Below are 10,843 nucleotides of genomic sequence, written 5' to 3'. Positions count from 1 at the left end.
TATTACTGTAATCATGGATTTGGTGGGGATACAGAATAAATCTGGCCTTTCATCTTTCTTTTTTTACCGCTTTAGGAGTGGATTAATGACTTGACCCAGGCTGGGGGCTCGCTAGAACCCCCGTGTTACCTGGAGAGAAGCAATGTCAGTAGGACAGATTTGTGTTATCAGCTCTGGGAAGTTTGCCACAGCATTCTCCATCTCTCTGGCAGCGTTGGGCTGCTGCTGCTAAGTCACTTCAGTTGTGTCCGATTCTGTGTGACCCCATAGACATTAGCCCACCAGGCTCTCCTGCCCCTGGGATTCTCCAGGCAAGAACACTGGAGTGGGTTGCCATTTCCTTCTCCAATGTATGAAAGTGAAAAAGTGAAAGTGAAGTCGCTCATTCGTGTCCGACTCTTAGCGACCCCGTGGACTGCAGCCTACCAGGCTCCTCCATCCATGGGATTTTCCAGGCAAGAGTACTGGAGTGGGATGCCATTGCCTTCTCTACCACCTTCCTATTCCTTTTGGGTCAGAATTTCTCAGTTACTTCTGCTGCCCATTGCACATAATATGTGTGCTTGAAGGCCAAGTTGAAATTATGTACTTTTCCCTTCAGCTAAATTTAGAGAAAGATATGTAAATTAGTTTGAATAACATTTAAAGACATTTACTTCCACATTTAAGTATTTTTCAAAGGTGATTTCTGCCCTCATATTTTCCCTCCCACAAATAATACAAGTTAATTTTGTAACAAGATGGAAAGGTCAATATATTGTTTCTTTTTTGCAGAGGTTTGCTATGCCTTTTGAAGTGTTAAAAAAAATACAGCAATGTTTATTTTATTGTACCACATTATGTAGATATTTTGTTTAAGAAAAGATAAGCTAGCAGTGCAAAAACTGTTTTACTGTATCACAGTCTTTTCTTTTTTGTCTTCTTTGTTATGATGTTTATGAGGAAAATGAGTATCTAATGAAACCCACGTAGCATAGTGGTAAAGAATCCACTTGCCAATATAGGAGACATGAGAGATGTGGGTTTGATCCCTGGGTTGGGAAGATCCCTGGAGTAGGAAATGGTAACCTGCTCCAGTATTCTTGCCTGGAAAATTTCATGGACAGAGGAGCCTGGTGGGCTACAGTCCATGGGAATGCAATGAGTCAAACACAACTGAGCAACCAAACATGCACGCAAAGTGAGTTTTATTTCACAAAAACTCAAGTTGGTTGGAGAGGTGGACAGCCCAGCAAAGTCATCCTAGAACTCAAAGGTTTTGAAATATAGCCTTAGAGCATCTTCAGATTGTCATGGGAAAATGGGGAGGGCATCTTAATTCACTGAGAAGTAATTCTAAGGATTAAGAAATACATTTTGAAGGTCTCTGATTTAGTAGACAGTACACCTACACTTGGGAAGATGAATATGCTATAGTGCAGGCATACTCTGTTTTAAAATAACAAATAGGCAGGGATTTCTAAAATTATTATTATTTTTTTTTAATTTTATTTTATTTTTAAACTTTACATAATTGTATTAGTTTTGCAAATATCAAAATGAATCCATCACAGGTATATTCTAAAATTATTGAAGTAACTTTTCCAAATCAAATAATATTTTACTACTATGTTTCATTTTAAATAAGTTTTTGATAGTCTTTTTTAAAATTAAAAAATTAGATTATTTCAAGATAAGTTTCTATGGATTTTCAAGTAATTGAGTTGTATAAATCAGTGAACTTCTATTAACTAATGCACCGTTTCCTAAGTTCCAGACCGATTTTTTCCCTCATTGAGTTGCTACATTTAGATCATCTTCTGTATTATTAAACCCTTATTTGGAAGTACTGTTATCTTATGGTATGATTATACTTCATCAAACTTATTTTTTTCAAAAAGAACCTCCTAAAATTTGCTATTAATTGTAACTTGCTATAAGGAGCAATTTTAATGTGAAAGCAAATAAGTGTCTGTAAAGCCCAGCTTTATCATTTAATGAGAATTTTCTAAGGACTTTGAAAATTGCAGCAAATGATAAAATGAATCAATGTTTTTAAAGATGATTATAGAATTTTTAGCATCACAGTATAATATCTGTATATGAGAAATTGACAGGCTTCCCCGACATCACTTTTTGCTGCCATGCGCATCTTGTCTCTTTCCTCTCATCAATATTCTCCTAACGTGAGGAGCAAGGAGATGAGTGACCCAGAGGGAAAGAGGCGACCTGGTGAGCTCTTCAGTCCTTGGAGCACCTGTTATCCAAGGATTTCAAAGCACTTAATCCTATTTGATGGTCCTGTGAGTTAAGAAGTGTTTTACTACTTGGCTGCGAGCTTGTCATAGGTCTCCAGTACATTATTGGAAAATACAACCCCAGGGCTATTTTCCTGACTTCTGGGTCAATGTTCAGGTCAAGAGATGACACTTGAGCCTTGGCTGACAAGGGGATTGGATGCTGATGGTTAACACTACTAGTAATTGATCTTGCTTCTTGTTTACCCATAAGTACAAAATCTGCAAAATTAAATATATCCCCACACTGCATGATCCCTGTGGATGGATAATTATGAGCTTCTCCCAAGGAAATATGAAAAAATATAATGATTTTGCTACGAACAACTGAAGTCAAAGTAAAGGATAGAATAACTACAAAAGCCTTGTGATAAAATATAATTTGGAGGAACTACATTAAGCATAAACCACTTATGAGCTATTTATAGACTTTGACTTTGTAAAGGAACTTTGCATTTGATGATGTTTATTAGTGAATGGGAATTTATTTCCCTATATTCAATGAGCATTTCTTGGCAGGCAAACTGTGCACAAGCCACAATGAGCTTCAATGGAGTGCTTTCACATTCCCTTCCCACTGAGTTGAAAGCCTTCTTATATTCTCTCAAGTGTGTTTCTTTTCCCATGGAGGATGGCTTTGTTGAAAATTACTTCCTCTTCTCTTGATTATTGAATCAGATATTATATTCATGTCTTCAATGCTTTATAGAATGTTGGTAAAAAATGAAATATAATGAGTGGGATTCTTTATTTTATTTTGAAGGCTACATAGATTCAGCTCTAAAGAATTTAGTGGGATGAAGCCAGGATTGGAAGAGGGATGTTATTTAACTGAATTTCCCCTTTCTCTGTAGTGCTCCCTCCATGTCCCTCCTCTACCATTATGATACTCTTCCTTTACAGAATTTTCTTTATGTGTCAATAACCAGACTCAGTCTGCAGCACCCCCATATCTCTTTTGAATATAACCATTTGCTCCAACCAAAAGAACTCATGTACACTGAACGTAATTTGCTATAATTCTGTCAAACAGTATCTTATAGTCTAGATTTTAATATTAATCCTTCTTTATTCACCATTAATATTAACTCAGCATGAAGACATAAGAAAGCTTTCCTAAGTGATCAGCACAAAGAAATAGAGGAAAACAATAGAATGGAAAAGGCTAGAGATTTCTTCAAGAAAATGAGAGATACCAAGGGAACATTTCATACAAAGATGGGCTCAATGAAGAACAGAAAAGGTATGTACATAAAAGGCAGAGGATATTAAGAAGTGGTAGTAAGAATACATAGAAGAACTATACAAAAAAGATCTTAATGACCAGATAACCATGATGGTGTGAATGCTCACATAGAGCCAGACATTCTGGAGTGCAAAGTCAGGTGGGCCTTAGGAAGCATCACTATGAACAAAACTAGTGGAGTTGATGGAATTCCAGTTGAGCTATTTCAGATGCTAAAAGATGATGCTGTAAAATGCTGCACTCAATATGCCAGCAAATTTGGAAAACTTAGCAGTGGCCACGGACTGGAAAAGGTCAGTTTTCATTCCAGTCCCTAAGAAAGACAATGCCAAAGAATGCTCAAACTATCACACAATTCCACTCATCTCACATGTTAGTGAAGTAATGCTCAAAGCTAGGCTTCAGGAGTACATGACCTGAGAACTTCCAGGAGTTCAAACTGAAATTAGAAAAGGCAGAGGAACCAGAGATCAAAGTGCCAACATTCACTGAATCATAGGAAAAGCAAGTGCGTTCCAGAAGAACATCTACTCTTCTTCATTGACTACGCTAAGGCCTTTGTGTGGATGACAACAAACTGTGGAAAATTCTGAAAGAGATGGGAATACCAGACCACCTGACCTGCCTCCTGAGAAACTTGTATGCAGGTAAAGAAACAACATTTAGAACTGGACATGGAACAACACACTAGTTCCAAATTGGGAAAAGAGTACATGAAAGCTTAAATATTGCTTATTTAACTTATATGCAGATCACAACATGCGAAATGCTGGACTGGGTGAAGCAGAAGTTGGAATCAAGATTGCATGGAGAAATATCAACTTCGGATAAGCAGATGACACCACCCTTATGGCAGAAAGCAAAGAGGAACTAAAGAGCCTCTTGATGAAAGTGAAAGAGGAGAGTGAAATAACAGGCTTAAAATTCAATATTCAGAAAACCAAGATGATGACTTCCAGTCCCATCACTTCATGGCAGACAGATGGGGAAACAATGGAAACAGTGACAGATTTTATTTTCTTGGGCTTCAAAATCAGTGAGGATGGTGACTGCAGCCATGAAATTAAAAGACACTTGCTCCTTGGAAGAAAAGCTATAACCAACCTAGAGAGCATATTTAAAACAGAGACATTAATTTACCAACCATGATCCATCTAGTCAAAGCTATGGTTTTTCCAATAGTCATGTATGGGTGTGAGAGTTGCACTGTAAAGAAAGCTGAGTGCCAAAGAATGGATGCTTTTGAACTGTGGTGTCAGAGAAGACTCTTGAGAGTCCCTTGGACAGCAAGGAGATCAAACCAGTGAATCCTAAAGGAAACCAGTCCTGAATATTCATTGGAAGGACTGATGCTGAAGCTGAAGCTCCAATACTTTGGCCACCCGATGTGAAGAGCTAACTCATTGGAAATGACCCTGATATTGGGAAATGTTGAAGGCAGGAGGAGAAGGGGATGACAGAGGATGAGATAGTTGGATGGTATAACCAACTCAATGGACATAAGTTTAAGCAAGCTCTGGGAGTTAGTGATGGACAGCGAAGCCTGGCATGCTGCAGTCCATGGAGTTTCAAAGAGTCGGACATGACTGAGCGATTGAACTGAACTGAATATTAACTTGGTCTTAGAATGTTGTCTAGCTACTAAAAAATTCAGAATGAAATTAAAGTACCCAAGATGAATATAAAAATGCATTGCCCTTTTCACACTTCAGTTTTAAATGTCAAAAGATAGAAAAAGTCCTTAACTTTTAATGTACTTCAGCTTTGCCACTCCATAGCTATACTGTATATCATAAAAATATGGACTAAATCTCATCACAGTTATATTCTAATATTTTTGCCTTTTGGGGTTGGCATACCCTAATCATTTCACCTTATCCGTTCAAGAACAGTTGAGTATAGTTGTGTTATAAACTCTGGAGCCAAGGTTTTTCATCTATAAAATGAAGATTGGGTTGCTGTGTTAAATGAGTTAATAAGTGCTTGGTACATAGTAACACTATGTAAGTGTTTTGTTCTGTTGTATTCATTCATTATCAAAGATTTATTGAGCTCTTACTATATGCCATAGTGGTGACTTTGTAATGCTAACAGTATTGGGGGGCCGATAGTAATTCAATAACCAAGTAAATAGAATTTCAATTTGTGATAAACATGTCAAATAAAAATGCAGAAAAGTAAGAAATACAGTTGATGAAAATAAGACTGAAAAATAGGGAAATTTGATTTATTTAGAGGCAATGCTAAGTCTTCAGTGAAAAATAAACATTTGAACTGAGATCTAAAGCAGCAGTGCCCAACTTTTTAGGCATCAGGGACTGGTTTCATGAAAGACAGTTTTTCCATTGCCTGGGGTGGGGGATGGTCTGAGGATGATTTAAGCACATTACACTTATTGTTCACTTTATATCTATTATTTTTGCATCAGCTCCACCTCAGGTCATCAGGCCTTAGATCCCAGAGGTTGAGGATCTCTGATCTAAAGTGTTATAAGAGTTCGTCTGTTCAGGAGTGGGAACAGTGTTCTAGGAAGAGAACTTGCCAAAGTTAGAGGAGTTGAAAGTTATTGATGATGAAGATTTGAAGGAATTGAGATGCCACATTTTGGGATGAATTGTTCATGTGGCTTTTCAGATCTCCTGGAGTGATGGCAGAAATTGTTATGAATAAAGAAATTGTAAGCTAAGTGCCAAGATTTCAACAAATGTGATGGCTGGGTGGTGGTGTGTGAAGAGATAGGAGTGGTGAATAGGGTCTTGACAGATGTGATTGTGAGTGTAATATAGTAAAATAGAATGAGCTTCAAAACAACAGAGTTTTATTATACAGCAAAAAGGAATGATTTTCTAGAGATATTGTTATGAACAGTTCATGAAGGAAAAGTAATTTTGTATTCTCTTTTTAAAGAAAGTATGTTTTTCATGGTTTTCACATAATTTATCTTTAAAATATATTCTTTTGATTTTCACATAATTAAAAGTGGAATGTCAGTTTTGGCTTAGGGCCTATAATGTCCTTTCAAAACTTGCCTGCTTTTGGAAATTTCAGTATTATCTCAAGAGCTTTGTTTTTTGCATAAACGTATGTATATGTACACACACAGACACATCTTTTTTTTTTCCTGTGGAAAGAAATGTAGAAATTGTAGGTAGAAACACCATCATATAACTTATCAAGTGATACCAGATATTTGATAGTATATTGATAGAGTGTAAGCATTTAAAGATTATGAAAATATGTTAAACTATGTTTCCTAGAATATTTAAAAATGCAGAAGAAGGATATACTGAACTAAGTGTGTGTTACAGTAGTTTCATACAACTTTATCCATGCTTAAACATTAGAAAGGTGGTTTAATCACCCATAAGAAATTACCAGCTTCTCTGTTCGTGAAGCATGACATTTCAATTGCACAGCCAGTGAAAGAATTACATGAAGAGACTGAAATGATTTACTGTATGGAAAGCATCAAGACCAAGGTTACCATGGTGAGCTACCTTTCCACACACCCAAGGTCAAGTGAGAGTGACCCATCACTCGGCAACCTTCAGTTGTAACCCAGTATGCAATTGCTCTTACAACTGTGAGTTGGTTTCCTTCTTAAATAGTAAAGATGACAGTACTGGGCCTGTTACCATTATTTACCTGTGTTAAATCTGAATTTGCAATCTACAAACTGATATTGTTAAGATTACTATTAGAAGGACATTGGCGTTTTTGGGGGCTTTGTCAAATGCAACTGTGTACTGTAATCTTTTCCTGAAAATATGAGTAGGTTACAAATGTTTGCACATCTTAAATGTAACTTGAAAGACACTCTAGTTGTATTGTAGTTTTTAATGTTTAACTAGACTCATCTTGATTGTAAACCCTATGCCTACTCCATTGGAAAGGAGAGCAAGAAAGAGTATAAATAGTGTATACATATTACAAAATATTGTTATGTATAATTAACACTTTAAAATATGCCCCCAATTCTGGGAAGTTCATATATTGCTTTTTTTCAGATATGTTTTGTTGATGCATAAAAAGAAGACTGTACTAATAAATGTCTCTTGAATTACACATGGTGTAAGAAAATGAAAGCCTTTGGGTTATGAATCTTAGATATAAAGAGGCAATCATCAAATATTTAAGATGAAAATGCAGTAACACATGCTTGCTGTCATGTGCAAGTTGGGTGAATGTTATGACAAGGTTTTTAAAACATTCATAGTTGGAGTATTTTTATGAAAATATTCATTAATTCAAACAGACATTCATATCTGGCAACCTGCATTTTAATCGTGATTTCTGGCTGCATGAGAAAATCGGGAAAGCCATGAAAGAATGGGTGAAATATATAGCAATCTTGTTTAAATTATACATTATAAGGCATACATATCTGTATGTTGTCATATTATGCATTAAATTTAACACATAAATCAGAGTGTTATAATTCTATGTCGCCAAAAGGCACAAAATATGACAAACAAGAATAGGCATGTAGATATTATCATATTCAATAATTCAATGAGCATTTGTTTTATGTAAATTAACTTTCTGTTAATAAAAATTATACTCATTTATTACATCACTTCCCTATGACAATTAAAAAATGTCTTTTTTTGTCTAGAAAATCATTACAAAATGTGAATAATGCATTTGTTTAATATCTATATAAACAAGATCTTACCATCAGGGTAGTGTGGAAATGAAAGCATTATTGATTTCTGTAATAATTTTATAATATTGCTATACTGCAATACTGAAGCTACTAATCTCATTTCTGTGGAGAACTCCATGCATTTAAAGCAGTTTTTAAACTTTTGAAAGTAAATAATCTTAGTTTTTGTAAGACCTGTTAATGTACAATTTGTTGAAAATATACTTTTGGAAGTAAACAGAACGTACTTGTGAACAAACTTAGCACAACAGTTGAGTTCCTCTTTTCAGTTTGTATTCTCATACAATTTAAAATAGCACTGAAACTCTTAATTCCTGTATGTAACTTTCCCCAAATCAGTGCAAGTCACATGGGGCAGAAAGGATTTAATAAACTGCCAAATGGCTGACATCAGTAAGCCATAAGATATCACTTTAAATGATAACAAATTATAATATCACAAAAAGGTCACTGCTCATAATGACGTAGCCATCTTTAAAGGAAGGTATATTTCTTGCCACTTTTGCTACATCATCATATTTTAATGGCTTATTTACATCATACTACTATATGCATGCAACTTTATCATCTGGAGCAAGCTACAATTTCTGCTTGAGCCTTGTATGTATTCATTTTAAAAAGTAGGCATGTCTTTTAGAAACTTAAAGCTTTAGAATATTGTTCTGGAAGGATATGCTATAAACTTTTCAACCTAGTTTTAAAAAGCTAGAATTTACCCTTCAAAGATATCTGATAAAGTTTATTTACAGAAAAATGAAGGAAATTCTACATAATTCTACATAAACTTTAGCTAGCAAGCTCTTAAGTAAAGAGCATTTAATATGCACTAATTAGAAATATGTGTTCTATGTTAGCAGTGGGAATTCCATAAAACTATTAGGTTGAACCACAGGGGATTCCTAACATTTGAAATATTTTTGATTCAAAGAATGGTAGTTTCATATGGTCCAACATAACAGGCAATCTGTGCTCAATATCAGGGCTTCACTGATGGCTCGGTGGTAAAGAATCCACCTGCCAATGCAGGAGACTCTGGTTTAATCCCTGGGTTGGGAAGATCCCTTGGAAAAGGAAATGGCAACCCATTCCAGAATTCTTGCCTGGGAAATCCCATAGACAGAGGAGCCTGGCGGGCTACCATCCATAGAGTTGCAAAAGAATCAGACACGACTTAGTGACTAAACAATAGCAAGCGCTCATTATCACATAAAATTCTTTACTGAATACACTCTACCTTTTACACATGAATAAATGTGCTAATAGATGGTTTGTGCAACTAACTAGTTCTTAAGAAAGAAACTTCATGATGTACTAGAAAGAGAACTCAACTAGGAATTTATATTCTAGCTATGCCTCTACCACTTACTCGGCCACATAATTTCTCTTGAGTTTGGTTTTCTTTTTCATGTTATGGAGATGCCATATAGACTGCTACAGGTCATAAGGAATAGAAACATAGCCAAGATAGTTCAAACATAGGAGCTATAAGGGGCTGCTTAACCTCAGAGAAAAAGAAGTCTGGAAAAGTCTCACAGTTGCTTAAAAAATCCAAGAACATCATTAAAATATTAAATCTTTTGGTCTTTCATTGAATCTCTGAGAGTTTTGGACTCAGGATCCCCTGCTCCTAGTTGCCAGGTGGTTATAGCAGCATGATTTCTTTGCACAGCAATGTCCAAAGGGAATATATCTATACATTTTGTGACTTTTTATAAGCACAAAGAATCTTTTCTAGAAGACTCTGCCTGCTGCTGCTGCTGCTGCTGCTGCTAAGTCGCTTCAACTCTGTGTGACCCCATAGATGGCAACCCACCAGGCTCCCCCATCCCTGGGATTCTCCAGGCAAGAACACTGGAGTGGGTTGCCATTTCCTTCTCCAATGCATGAAAGTGAAAAGTGAAAGTGAAGTCGTGTCCGACCCTTAGCGACTCCATGGACCGCAGCCTACCAGGCTCCTCAGTCCATGGGATTTTCCAGGCAAGAGTACTGGAGCGGGTTGCCATTGCCTTCTCCGAGAAGACTCTGCCTACATCATCTCAAATCTTATTGTCCAGAATTGTGTTTTGTGCCTATCTCTAAACCAAACACAGGAGGAAAATAACATCTTTGTTTCGTAATAATTAAAGGGCAACTTCTTTGAGTTCATAGATGCAAAGATGATAATTCCTATAAACACATATAGGAAAAATTGAAAATTAGAGAAGTTAAATTTAAATATTCTTCCACAATCTGTGACAGAGTATGGATAAAATTGGATATATAAAGGTTAAATGATAAAGAAATAATTTATGTGTAAATATGTATGATAGATAAATGCAGTTATTTAAAAATACAATTATTAATTATGTTGAATAAAGAGCTGCATAATTTGTACATGATGATATGAGAATGTGGGAAAACTTTAATGAGTAAGATATTTAGGAGAATAGAAAGATTTCAAGAACATTCAACTAAGTGGTGAATTTTCTGCAATTTTAAGAACTTTTTAAAAAGTTCTTTGATAAAACTTGAGTTAAATAAATGCCTAATAGTAAACTTAAAACTCACTGGATTTACTGAATTTTGCTTTAAGAAACTAATCTCTATGGAAGTCCAAATGACAACTACCCTTAAGAAGATACTATGAAAATACAACTGAACTTTTGATATTTATTT

The sequence above is a fragment of the Bos grunniens genome, chromosome 14, assembly GCF_055505025.1.
Source record: "Bos grunniens cultivar Pamir isolate PY7600 chromosome 14, Bosgru_T2T1.0, whole genome shotgun sequence".
NCBI lineage: Eukaryota > Metazoa > Chordata > Mammalia > Artiodactyla > Bovidae > Bos > Bos grunniens.
This window is presented reverse-complemented; position numbering follows the sequence as displayed.